Genomic DNA, 15,538 nt, shown 5'->3' with positions numbered 1-15,538 from the left:
TTCTGCATCACAAGGAGAGAGGCAAAATATTTTCTTCCTTGTCGGGGAAATAGACTGAGAAGTCTGTTATTTGGTTGGTACATTCTGCTTTTTTTCAGCAGTCATAGAGTCAAAGCATGCTTCCTTCAGATAATTATCAAATACTAACCGAATTTCTCCAACGAAATATTGATTTTCTCATATGTGTATGTGTATGAGTGTGTATCAGTGTGTGTGTGTGGTGGGGGGGGGGGGTAAGAAGCTTCCTTCCCAACCACGTGGTTCCGGGTTCAATCCTACTGCGTGGCACCTTGGGCAAGTGTCGTCTACTATGGTCTCGGGCCGATTAAAGCATTGTCAGTTGACTTGGTAGATAGAAACTGAAAGAAGCTTATCGTATATGTATATGTATATACATATATATATATATATATGTGTGTGTGTGTGTGTGTGTGTGTGTCATTGTGTCTGTGTTTGTGCCCCCTCCAACCATTGCTTGACAACTGATGTTGGTGTCTTTACATCCCCGTTCCCCGTAACTTAACGGTTCGGCAAAAGAGCCCAATTGAATAAGTACCAGGCTGACAAAGAAGAATTCCTGAGGATTTCTTCGGCTAAGGGGCGGTGCTCCAGCATCGCCGCAGTCAAATGACTAAAACAAGTAAAAGAATAAAAGAATAAAGAAATATATATGTGTGTGTAGAGAGAGAGAGCGAGAGAGAGAAAGGGAGGAGAGGAAGAGAAAGAGGGCAAGTGAGAATGAGAGAGATATAGATAGAGATAGATAGATAGATAGATAGAGAGAGAGAGAGAGAGAGAGAGATACAGAGAAAGAGAGAGAGAGAGAGAGAAAGAGGCAAATGAATAACAAATGATGATTTCAAGTAAGAAAAGCAACATAAATTTGGTGGATGTTCACAGTTAAACTATGAGTTTGACGCTCGAAAAAGAAAAAAAGAGGTTATAGAGTTAAGAGTATAACGTTTTTGAGTATAATGCTTCGTCGAATATGCAGAGAAAAGTCCAGAGAAGAGGAGAAAGAAAGACCCAAAGGAGACAGGAAGAGAATCAGGAACAAATACACGTACGTAACTTAGAAATTGATCACTAGCATAGCGGAAAATTGAGAGACAAAAATATGGTTTCCAAAGCGGGACTATTCTTATTGGTGTGTCTGTGAATATCTGTGTATGAGTGTGTATGTGTGTGGGTACTTGCATATATAATGTTACATATATACATGTGTGTGTGTATGTATGTGTGTGTATGTATGTGTGTGTATGTATGTGTGTGTGTGTTTCTATGCATACATACAGGTACATATATGTGTGTGCATGTGTAGCTTTATATATATAATATTGAGTTGACTTTATTTTTGTGCACACCCCTTTGGTATTAACCTGAGTGTTACATGGCTCAGCATGGAGGCGCAATGGCTGAGTGGTTAGGGCAGCGGACTCGCGGTCGTGGGATCGCTGTTTTGATTCCCAGACCGGGCGATGTGAGTGTTTATTGAGCGAAAATATCTACAGCACAACGAGGCTCCGGCAGGGAGTGGTGACGAACCCTGCTGTACTCTTCCACCACAACTTTCTCTCACTCATTCTTCCAGTTCCCCTGTATTTTAAAGGGGCTAGCCTTGTCACACACTATCACGCTGAATCTTCCCGAGAACTACGCTAAGGGTACACGTGTCTGTGGAGTGCTCAGCCACTTACACATTAATTTCACGAGCAGGCTGTTCAATTGATAGGATAACATGGAACCCTCGTTGTCGTCACCGACAGAGTGCCGCTAATATGGTTCAGGCATTATATTTATAATTACTTCTATTCAAGGCACAAGGCCTTGAAAAATTTTAGGGAAGGGGGCTGGTCGATTATATTGACCCCAAAAGGATGAAAGGCAAAGTCGACCTCGGCTGAATTTGAACTCTGAACGTAAAGATGAACAAAATGCCGCTAAGCATTTCGCCCAGCATTCTAACGTTTCTTATTTCTTTACTGCTCACAAGGGGCTACAAACAGAGAGGACAAACAAGGACAGACAAACGGATTAAGTCGATTATATCGACGCCAGTGCGTAACTGGTACTAATTTAATCGACCCCGAAAGCATGAAAGGCAAAGTCGACCTCGGCTGAATTTGAACTCAGAACGTAAAGACCGACGAAATACAGCTAAGTATTTCACCAGGCCAGCTCACTGTCTCAGGCATTATATTTATAATATCAAAGGCGGCGAGTTCAAATTCTGCCGAGGTCGAATTAGACTTTCATCTTCTCGGGGTCGATAAATTGAGTACCAGTTGTGTACAGGGGTCGATCTAATCAACTGACCCCTTCCCCGATTATTTCGAGCCTTGTACCTGGAGTAGAAAAGAATATCAAAGACGGCGAGCTGGAGAGAAATGTTAGCGCGCCGGGCGAACTGCTAAGCGGTATGTCATCGATCTTTATGTTCTGAGTTCAAATTTCGCCGAGGTCGACTTTGCTTTTCATCCTGTGAGGGTTGATAAGTTAAGTAGCAGTTGACTATCCCTCTCCCCTAAGCTTCAGGCCTTGTGCCTATAATAGAAAGGGTTATATTTATAATATTAGTAGAACTGTTTAATATCAGCTCTCTGTTACTCTAACCAATTCATGAGAGGACGTTGTAATGAGACGCAAATGATTCTTTAAAAAATATATGTTAACTCAATTTTCCTAATAAGAAGAACATTAAAAAGAAAAACAAAAAAGAATTCTTATTTGGGAAAACTTCAGAAGAATTATGTCTAGAAAATAATGGTATAGATATCTATTTTCAGCTTCAAATAAAAATTATTTTCCGTTAACATAAGAGACTGTTATATATATATCATTTCAACTTGTTGAATACGCGTATGAACCTATTCAGAATATCAAATATATTCGTTTGAACCTCAACGTATTTTCCAACAACAAAACCTATAGAATACGCAGGTATACATTAATTCGTGTGTCATCGAATTTTATTTTATATTCTCTAAGTGGGTTGTTTTGACGGTGCATCGTACGCACCAACTTTTTTTTTTTTTTTTTGTGGAACTGTAAATCTATGGAGAGAGCAATCTCTGTGTCGGAAACATTTCTAAATAAGGTATAGGATTGTGGGTGCTCCACACTTGAGAGAAGAATAGTTTTTAGAATACCGAAGTAGTTTTGAAGAAAAATGTGTATGCTAAAAAATGGTTTTATAATAGTTAAGTATTAGTTGACACACAGCGTATGTATCGAAAACGTGTTTTAGAATAGAATAAAACGTCAGGCGTGCACAAAGCAATAGTCAGAAACAGAAAGGTAAAATATTGCTTGAGGCTTAACCGTGTGGCAAAAATAGCTTCAGAATCACAAAATTACTATATGTACAATGGGTGTGTCAAAGCGTAACCAACTGAGACTATAAATATTCCTTTCTGCTCTAGGCACAAGGCCTGAAATTTTGAGGGAGGGGACCAGTGATTAGATCGACCCCAGTACGCAACTAGTACTTAATTTATCGACTCCTAAAGGATGAAAGGCAAAGTTAACCTCGGCGGAATTTGAACTCAGAACGTAACAGCAGACGAAATACTGCTAAGCATTTCGCCCGGCATGCTAACGATTCTGCCAGATCTCTGTCTTAGAGACTATAGATATTATCCAACCATCTTGTTGTTGGTCTAATCCTAGGTCCCCTTCGGCTTGAAGAATCTATCTTATGATTCTTACCGATGGCATTCTAATCACATATCCGTAGAACCGGTACTATGACACTCTTAATATATAACTAAATTTACAAAACCTAATTCCGAAAGGTTGTCTCAAATAAAATAAAATCATAGGTTGGTGATCTAATTGAAAATATACTTCACATTTCGTTAATGTAGAGCCGATTGCAAAGCCAGTTCATATTCTTGGATGAGCCAGCACTATCTAGATAAACCCGTTGATTCGTAAAAAGTTACTTAATTTGAAAAGGCATCAATACTATTTTCTAAGAAATTAATGCGCGTTGGAGTTTGGAGTAAACATGAATTTTTCAGGAATGTGAATATATTGCTTTCAAATTATTTATTGCATGTAACCAGCAATTTCGGAGAATGAACAAGTCGAATAGATCGACTCCAGTGCTCAACTGGTAATTATTTTATCAACCACGAAAGGATCAAAGACAAAGCAGACCTTGATGGAATTTGAATTCGGAATGTGGAGATGGATGAAATGCAGCTAAGCATTTTGCCCAGCATGCTAACGATTCTGGCAAATCGCCACCTTAGGAATGTAGATATATTGATATATGAAGTACATTTTTTCTAACTAGAGGTGTTACTTCGGCTGCTCCGTGCCTGACCTACATTTGTATTTAAAACTTTTTAAAAAGAAAAATAATTCATTTGAGTTTTTGCAATAATTTTCCATTTAACGTGCGAAAGAATTATGATGGTCCACGCTATAAATATCGACAAAAACAGAAAGAATGAAACGCAGAGTAGAATCAATATATATATATATATATATATATATATATATATATATATATATATATATATATATATATAGATATATATATATAAGTGATAATAATTTGTGGAAAGTTAGAAAATTAAAATCACAATATATTATATGAGTAAAATAAATTTTTTGTGTGTTTATGTGTCAGTACATATTTATTTGCTCATGCACATATTTATTTGTCTGAAAACATTTTAGTAAATATATTAGATATTACTTTATGAATTTTCTGATATAATGTTAATGATAAAAAAAAAACCTTATTTACATCTATGGCGATTTATGTGAAAGACAATTGTCAGAGACGTTATTTTTGTTCTCAAATTTATGACCTTCAAGTGAAAATTTATTCCAAAATTTCAAAAATTAAGAAAATCTTGTAACATACTAAAACAAACTGGTGATAATACTTTACTATTTTAATCAAATATTTTCGAAATATGTAATTATTCTTAATCGGAACTAGGAACAATATTTATCTAAGAAAATGATACAACATCTGATCTTTTGTCTAAATTGAGGTCAATCTGAGATCGGTTCTACAGATCGAACCCATGACCAAAGTGTTGCCGTTATGATCATAACTTTTATTTACAATAGAATATTCTTGCATACCAGGAACCACATCGTTCAACCTAAACTTATTTAGTCTATTAACAAAGAGGGTGTGTTTTTTCGGTAATATTTCCTTGTTACTTCCGTTTAGTATCAAGTGTAGATGGATTTGTTTTAGCTGAGGAAGCGTTGAGTAATACATGCATGCATACACACATACGCAGACACATACACACACACATACACAATCACATATTAATATTTAGCAGAAGCCACAGAGTGACTCAACAGCCAAGAGTTTTGTGCGCTGACTTGAGTTTCATTCGTGCTAACGTAGGAAACTCTCGACTCTTGAAAGATTCTGCTAAAAATAAATATAGTATACATATATATATATATATATATACTCATGTTTTGAATTACATTTTTCCAGTTTGCATCGCTAAATCTATCTATCTATCTATCTATCTATCTATCTATCTATCTATCTATCGATCTATCTATCTCTCTCTCTCTCTCTCTCTCTCTCTCTCTCTCTCTCTCTCTCTCTCTCTCTCTCTCTCTCTCTCTATATATATATATATATATATATATATATATATATATATATATATATATATATATAGGCGTGGCTATATGGTAACATGCTTGCTTCCCAACCATATGGTTCTCCTGGAAAGTATCTTCTTCTATAGCCTCGGACCGACCAAATCCTTGTGAGTGGATTTGGTACACGAAAGAAGCCCGTCGCACACACACACACATATATATATATATATATATATATATGAGGAAAATAAGACAAGGTAGAAAATGTCAAAATTATTTTATCCTGAAGAACATTTTAGTATCTGTTTCCGTCATTTATAATATAATAATTATATATTCGTGTATAGACCTTGTAGTATGCCCTTTAAATACCGTTCATAGTATACAGCTACAGTATGAAGGTATACGCCCCTGGATTTACTTCAGCAATTCCTTCTTGTATGTAGACATTATAAAATATATGTGAGAAATAAAATGGAATACACGCCATTCTTTATTATTCACTACGATCGTATCAACCCACCATACGTCGGCGCCTCGCGTGTGAGATGCTTTCCGAAAGGTTGTGGTACATCAAAGTTGAAGATGTGTCTCATCAGGTCACTTGGTAAAAGATACCTGGGTTGTTTTTTTTTTTGGTTTTTTTAAATATACGTTCCATTTGCTTCTATTGGAAAGGTTGTAGTGTGTTACAAACAAAATGTCTTGTAATAGAAATAATCGAAATGGAAATTAGACAAGGTACCTTTTGGCAAGTCAAGACAGAAAAGAAGGGTGGAATGAAGAAACGCTCGGAAGCGCATTGTGGCCAGCTGTGTGTAATTATATTCAATAATCCGGTCGATACAGTGATACGGTGATATACGTACCTGTTACCAAGCAATACTCGTTCATGTGTGACGATTGGCTCTAAATACATATACATTTACTAGAGACTTTAGTTGAATTATTAATATATATTCTTTCTCTAAGAGATAATCGTTACCGCGCTGGTAAATGTTTACCGATATGTCTTCCGACTTTCACATTTTGGGGTCGATAAAATAGGTATCACTCGAGCATTGTTGTCGATTTAATCGACTTGCCTCCTCCCCGAAATCGCTGGCCTTGTCCCAAAACTTGAAACTACTAGTCAATCTCTCATTCACTCTCTCTCTCTCTCTCTCTCTCTCTCTCTCTCTCTCTCTCTCTCTCTCTCTCTCTCTCTACATATGAGTGTATGTATGTATGTGTGTGTGTGCGCGCGTATGTGCGTATACGTGTATGTGAGCGTGTGTGTATGTACCTTAAGTATAGAAACCACGAACTCGTAAAGCCTTAGACAGTTTTGGTGAAATCATTCGAATATTTCCAGATATAGTCAAAGACGGTCTTAATTTTTTAGATAAATGTGTCAGGGATATTAATGAGTTATGTATCATAGAAGGAATGCCTTCTTAATCCTCAAATTATTTTCGGAATCAATGGAGCCAACTCTCGAGCTATTACGAAATTTAGAATCTATGACACGAAGTCTACCCCTCAGGAAAAGTATATTCCTGTTCCACATACATCTCTCTTGTTGCAGGTATAAACCACGCCTCACCCTTTTCTCGTTTATTGTAAGTTCGAAATCATCAGAAACACTGGAGAAGAAGTTCACAATTATTAAATGTTTCGTGTGAGTTACAAGAAAAACAATCACCTGCATAGAACAAATCGTGAACAAGCGAAATAAAGATATTTGCTTTAGCATCGACATGATTCAAATTAAACAGCCCACCTATTTGGCAATAAGATGATGTTTAGATGAGGATCCTTAACAAAATGCGTAAGCAAAAACAACTTCAAGTATGAAAAAATTTAACTCCTTGAACATCAGTACCGTTTGTTGGGAACATTACCAGCTGAACAGAAGTGAATGGTTATGAAAACAAGACAAACATTACACTGCCGGCTGAGAAATTTTGAAGTGCCCACGAAAATTACAAAGTGCTCTGCTCAAAATCAGCAATGCGCTTCCGAGTGCTTCAACTGAGTTCTGTTTAGTAGAAAACTCGGAGATAATCTAGCTTGTAGTTCACCGACTACAACCTAGATAATGGTTACAAATGACAGAATTGTCTCTCACGTAACCGCAGACAAAAACAAGGTGATTATATACATACAGCTTTAGCAGCTCAGCTGAAAAATGATGCCCCTTATATCTAAGCCATGCATCATCTACTGTTAGAAAATACATTTTGAATGATTGAACGAAAGCACAAGACGAGACTGTGGCCTGTGTCCTTTTTGAAAAGGTTACTTCTAACATTTGCCACAACAAAATCGGTGCAATACGTATATATATATATATATATATATATATATATATATATTCTCTTTCACTCTTTTACTTGTTTCAGTCATTTGACTGCAGCCATGCTGGAGCACCGCCTTCAGTCGAGCAAATCGACCCCAGGACTTATTCTTGGATGCCTAGTACTTATTCTATCGGTCTCTTTTGCCGAACCGCTATGTTACAGGGACCTAAACACGCGACTATCGGTTGTCAAGCGATGCTGGGGGGACAAACACAGACACACAAACATATACACACACACATATATATATATATATATATATATATATATATATATATATATATATATATATATATATATATATATATATATATATATATATACATATATACGACAGGCTTCTTTCAGTTTCCGTCTACCAAATCCACTCACAAGGCTTTGGTCGGCCCGAGGCTATAGTGGAAGACATTTATCCAAGGTGCCACGCGGTGGGACTGAACCCAGAACCATGTGGTTGGTAAGCAAGCTACTTACCACACAGCCACTCCTGCGCCTATATATATTTATATAGGAATTGGTACTCCTTTATTCTAATTGTTATTATTACTGCGCGTTTTATATTATGTCATATTCCACCATCAGATACGGATAACCTGTGTGTTCAATCGACCGTGGGAGACTAACGTGATTAATATCAGAACTGAAACCCATATGGTTTGATTGTCGTCCAGGAACTTTTCAGCACCCCTTTGTATGTATAAATTACGTGATCGACGAAACTATTAGATGTTGTAATACACCGCTCATCACAACGATGATCAAGGTCCCTTGCAATGTCGCCCATTTACAGTTCCGTGGACTGCAGTATCGTAAAACGAAATATTTTGCTCAAGAGAAAAACGTGCCTCCGTATCTAACGATCGTGAGAACAATACCTTGTCTACTAGGCTACGCGCCTTCACACACACACACACACACAGACATACACACAGACATGCACACACACACATATAGCAGAAGCAACAGAGCGACTCAAGGACCGAGGTTTTCGTGCGTCATCACTTATATTAGCATATAGAAATATCATTTTGACATACATGTGTGTATACATATATATATATATGTATATATATATATATATATATATATATATATATATATATATATATATATATATATATATATATATATATATATATATATATATATAGATAGATAGATAGATAGATAAATAGATAGATAGATAGATAGATAGATAGATGTAAAGTAACAAACTGAGGGCAAAAATCCTTCAAAGGGATGAGCTAAACTTGCAAATCACTGGTACGACAGTTGGATACCATATTTAATTTTTCTTCATTATATATATATATATATATATATATATATATATATATATATATATATATATACATATGTATATATACACGCCTGTGTTAGAACGGGGGTAGGTGATGAAGGAAAATGTTCTCTATGTGGCCTGTGTGTTTTCTGTACTCTGGTTATTATTATTTTTTGTCTACGTTTTGTTTGCAATGTCCTGTACCCAGATATGCACCTATATATACATTATTATGATTGACCGTTGACTGAACACTATTCAATTTTTTTTCTCCGTGTTTTTCTCCTTGTCTCCGTATTCTTTCTGTTGAAGAGCGTAGCTCGAAACGTCAAAGACTTTCCGTATTCCCGAGCGTCATACTAATATATACTTTTGTTATTTACACCACCTGTCCTCGTCTGTTGTTATTTTTTGTATATTCTCCCATATATATACAGGTAGACGTAGGTATGCACAAACCTGTACGTATATATGCATATACTCATTTATCATTTGTTTTATATATATATATATATATATATATATATATATATATATATATATATATATATATATATAAATGTATGTAGAAATGAATCCATTAAGATGAGCAACTCGATGCCCACGGATGCTACGAACTGCAGTGTAATCATCTCAGGAATAGGGACTGTGCTCTTAAGGGACATGTGATTTGTGGAGGGCGTGTAATCCAAAGATTATTTTTGTTACCACCATATTTATCTTACATTAAACGGGTACAGCTCGATGCAACCCCGAAAAGCTGGTTCACCCTTCCGCACCATTAGACTGTGGCGGGCATAATGGAATAGAAGCTTTATTTGCATATTCGAAAGGTTTCCCATAAACAAATATATAAGATATATTTGTATGTGTGTGCGTGTGTGTGCGCGCGCGTGTGTAGATATGCATATATATATATATATATATATATATATATATATATATATATATATGTGTATATCTACACAGAGCGACACAGAAACACATAGACAGACACATACACACACACACACACTTATATATATATACATATATATATATATATATATATATAAATATATATATATATATATACAGAGAGAGAGAGAGAGAGAAAGAGAGAGAGAGAGAGAGAGATACATATATATATATATGTATATACATATTCATACATATATGCATACATTTATACATATATATATACATACACAAATGCATGCATACACACACACATACATACATACATACATACATACATACATACATACATACATACATACATATCGAAGTGTATCGCTTGGCCAAGTTTGCATAGTTGAAACTGATAAGAATTTGGAAGCCGCTCCTTGATCGACATTCTTTGTCTGATAACCTAGAATACATGCAATACATGCCTAAAGAAGTCGCACGATTCTACCGCAACGTATCATCAGATGAAAGGATGAGCCTATATGAGCAGAAGACTATGCATGGATATGTTAGTAGAAAGCTCCGAGATGATAGTAACATCAATCATCAAAGCAGTTTATCATGGATCAATGGTCGGATTACTACCTCCCACTTTAAAGGGTATGCGTTTGCAATCCAGGAACAGGAAATATCAACCAAGTACCTGATGCACAAAAGCGATAGAAATGCAGGAAAAGCTGTAAAATGAGACAACCGATGCAGACTTTTTGGAGTTAACACCGAAGATATCACCCACATCATAAGTAGTTGTCTGAAAATGTAATCAGAGTATTATCTATCGATGCGATATGATGTTATAGCTAGGCCATTCTACAATGAAATCCGTCGGAACAATAATTCCGAAGACAAAGAAATAAGGACCCACGATATGGTAGAAGACTTATAATAAAAATGAATACTGGTGGAATGTGCAAGTGAAGACCTCAATAAAATGAAAGCACAACAGACCTGATAGAATGATTTGGGACAGAGCGGAGACATTGTGTGCAATTGTGGAAATTAGCAACCCAGCAATTATTAATATACAGCTGAAGATCAGTGAAAAAGAGAATATCTACGCTGAGAGTTCAGTTTTATACATGTAATTATTGAGGCCCTGGGATATGTAACACATTGTCTAAATATCAATCTCGAGAAATTATGCTTCCCAAAATCAGACAGGAGAAAGCTAATTCGAAGACCATAGATCTAATCCATCACTGAAACTGTAAAAATCCGTAGAACTTTTCAGAAGTTTATTATTTAAATATATATGAGCATGTCTAGATATGTAACTATATTCATCAGGATACATACATATAGCAAAATATACAAATCTGCACATATACATACATACAAATATATTACCCAGTTGTTGATATATTGAAATTCCAATGTAGGAGCCTTGAATCTAGTTTAGAAACCGGCTCTTTCTCTATTGGCAATAAATCTTGAAATAAAACTGATCAATGACATACATGCATACATACATACATACATACATACATACATACATACATACATACATACATACATATATATATATATATATATATATATATATATATATATATATATATATATATATATATATATATATATATATATATATATATATATGTATATTCTATTATCTTAAACAGACTGGTTATTTTGTCTCAGAACACTTGCAAAAGAAAAGCATAGGTTTCGAAAACGTATGGATATTCAATATATTATTTGTCATGCACCGCCACACATATTAACACTCATGAATATAATTTGGGAATAAAATCTATTTTATGGTCCTAGAAGCGTTCATGTAACTTATAACATTGCAAACGCAACATTAAAAACTGAAAAGTGGTAATATACTCTTAAGTTTTATTTTAATAGCTTTAACTTTTCACAACAGCACCAGACCATGTTAGGGCCTCTGCCGCTCAGACAAATTAACCAAAGCGATGCATGGCATGAAATAAACTTTGAAAGTTTGGGGTGGTGATCCCACATCAACAAGCGGGATTTCGTCATATACTAAACCACTCTTGATACAAGGCGTTGCTGAAAAATTCCTGACATTAAGGCTATCGCGACATGTCTGGTTGGAGGCCCAAACTTCCGAGTTCTTTTACAGGTCTTAGAAAGACTGAAGGACCACTGCAATAAGTGTGTTAATCTGAGCGAGGAATAGCATATGTTGAATAAAATCATAATTTACTAACCCTGTAACTCCTGTATTTTCTTTTATCCAACGCTAGGAACTTTTCAGCTTTCCCCCGTATTTTTATGAAGAATCATATATATATATATATATATATATATATATATATATATATGCATATATGTTCTCTCGCTTATGCATATATTTAAGTGTGTGTGTGTGTGTGTGTGTGTGTGTGTGTGTGTGTGTGTGTGTGTCTTTGTGTTTGTACTTCTAAGCTCATGTACATCAGTGCATGTGTGTATCTGCAAAGACAGCATGATTTTAACTTAACTCCTGGTAATCTTGTCTGTGAAGCAAGTCCCTTTACCCACAAACCGTTTCTGTTTTATTTATTTTATTTATCTATCTATTTATTTTACATTTTCCTCTTTACCTTCTGTACCCAGAATACCCAACCTCGGACAAAAAAAAAAAAGAAAAGCGAAAGAAAAAAACAAGAGAAGGTTCTGCCTTTGTTATTGTTCATTAAATCGAAAATTTTATGATGCTGTAACAACAACCGTCAGATAGCGGCACATATATATGAATCTTTATATATGAACTGCTTTTAGTTTTTTTTTTCTTTAGGACAAACTTATGAAAATACTTTGAACAGGTAAAGGGTTAAAATACATATGATATAATGTTTCATATGGGGTGGTGTTTAATTTTTTAAGTATATCTTTCTCACAAGTGTCTTAAATCTTGTCATTAATTAAAACATTTTGTGTTACGGTATCTCGATTGTCCTGTGTATCGCAATTCCTACTTTAGAAACAGTTTAATATGAAACCTCGTTCACTTGTCATGATGTCTAAGATACAATAAAGCGACATTCAAATATATTGTGAATATTTCTTGCACAACTCTATCAAGTAACATGGACTGGAATTTGGAGCCAGTTTGCGAGTTCGGTTGACGTATCTTAAATTGTCTTCGTCCTGTCAACGAAGCTTTATTCATCTACTACGATGGCGACCATGTCACTTGTCAGTACAAAACAGACGATAAAATGAATTGTGATATAAATAAAAATATGGTAAACAAAAGTGTTTAACTTACAGATTAACGGCGAGAAACGGTAACTTTACAGTGAAAAAGTTTCTGACTCTCTTGGCCTGAGCCTTTAGCTTTGATAGTTCTCCGGTGTTTGGGGAGTTAAACGTTGGGCAAAGGTCTTTTAGTTACTGGCAGTCTTTGACCTGCTTGTTTCTATACACCTTTGTATAGAAATATAGATGTAAGTAAATGTACGTATATAGCTATAGATATTTAAACATACATACACACATATCTACAAACATATATATATATATATGTATGTATGTATGTATGTATGTATGTATGTATGTATGTATGTATGTATGTATGTAATCGTGTGCGAACGTATGTCTACGTGTATATGTGTGCGTGCGTATATGTATGTGAATGTATACCTATAAATCGAGTCCTGTACACGCCCAAGTTGATGTCGACGCCGTACAAAAGATGCGGAGAGATGACTTGATGAAAAAAACGGTTGAAATAAATATTACTATACACACAGTAGGGTTATGCACAAGTTTATAACACTTCTGTGTTAAAAATATGCGAAAATAATTCGGCAATTGAACATACATGTATATGCGTGTTATTTTGTATATATCTGTACATACGAGCATCCATATATATACAAGTATATATCATATGTAAATATATGTATACATATATGTATATATTTATGTATGTTTCTATATGAACATGAATATATATATATGTAGTTATATATACTTTCAAGATTGAATATTAATACTGCTGATTCTTAAAATTTTTACTGTTTTTAATTTTTTTTTTATGTTTTGTAAGAATTTTCTGTGTAAAGTATATAACCATTAATCAATAATATATATATTTATATATAGCATCATATTTTATATATACAATTATCTATGTATACATATATATACATGTATATGTCTGAGTGTGTGTGTATGTGAGATAGTGTGTGTGTGTGCATGTGTGTATATATATTCTTTTCAAGTTATGATGTAGTTTAAGAACGTTACTTTTTATGTCGAAGTTGTCCTGTTAATACTTCTTTCTTTCTTTCTTTCTTTCTTTCTTTCTTTCTTTCTCTCTTCTATTCTGTATGCCTCTTTTTCCTGTGATTTTGTTTTCCTTTTTTGTTTTTGTTTATAAATTCATTTATCAATTTATGGTATGAACCGAGAAGATATTCGTCCGATGTTAACTATGCATTTGTAGCGAAAGACAACGAATGAGGAAGATATTTGCAATGGGAGGTATTTCTCGCAAAATCTCCCTTCAGTGTGTGTTCCTAAAATCAGGTGGACAGGCCCTTTATATTTTGGCCCACTGCCTTTGACGGCATTAATTTCACGAATATATTTAACACACACAAAAACTTACAAACACACACACTCACCCACGCACCCACCCACATATACACATACATATTCACATCCCTTTCATATACATATAAGTGTGTGTGTTTGGGTGTGTGTGTTTATACACCTAAACGCCACTACGTACATTTTACCCATCTATCTATCTATCTATCTTTCTATCTTATCTATGCATCTATCACATCTCTCTATCACATCTCTCTCGTTCTACCTAACTCTCTATCTATCTATCTATCTATCTGTCTATCTATCTATCTACCTATCTATCTATTTATCTATCTATCTTTCTAACTCTGTGTGTATGTGTATATGTGTGTGTGTGTGAGTGTGTGTGTGTGTGTGTGTGTGTGTGTGTGTGTGTGTGTGTGTGTGTGTGTGTGTGTGTGTGTGTGTGTGATATTCACCCATATGATTTGTGTTACAATTTGTATTTTGTTTTATTAGTTATGATGTGTGGCTCTATGACGCTGACAACTCGAACTGAATGAAAACTGTAATCTCCTCCTCTTCGCTACAAAAACACATAAACGGGGCGGAGTGTTGGAAGTTGTGGCCAGCAAAATGCGGAGGCACACATCGATTAAAATGAGTTTCTAAAGGTATTTATTGATTAAATGGCACGGAGTGAACACAAGAGATAGGAGGAGTATAGGGGAAGGGTGGGTATTGATAGGAAGTATGTAGGAGGGAAGTATAATGTACGGAAAAAAAAAAGAGAGGGCTAACATAGGAACAGAGGATGGAGAGATAGTAAAAAGAGAATGGTTGTGGAGGAGATTGCGAGAGTGTGAGGCAGAGAGAG

The 15,538-nt window shown here is 35.1% G+C and overlaps 1 long non-coding RNA gene across 1 annotated transcript in view; it reads right to left on the bottom strand.

Annotated features, from left to right (window-relative positions):
• The window catches only part of LOC106872755 (uncharacterized), an 82,823-nt gene extending 67,515 nt beyond the window's left edge, over nucleotides 1–15,308 (bottom strand). Inside the window, exon 1 of the long non-coding RNA XR_001409801.3 lies at nucleotides 13,394–15,308. This is a non-coding gene — a long non-coding RNA (uncharacterized LOC106872755). The remainder of the gene's footprint in view (nucleotides 1–13,393) is intronic.
• Nucleotides 15,309–15,538: the final 230 nt, after the last annotated feature.

The sequence above is a fragment of the Octopus bimaculoides genome, chromosome 4 (genome assembly GCF_046866305.1).
Source record: "Octopus bimaculoides isolate indiv1 chromosome 4, ASM4686630v1, whole genome shotgun sequence".
Lineage (NCBI taxonomy): Eukaryota > Metazoa > Mollusca > Cephalopoda > Octopoda > Octopodidae > Octopus > Octopus bimaculoides.
Note: the sequence above shows the minus strand (reverse complement) of the source record. Positions and strands in the feature narration are given on the sequence as shown.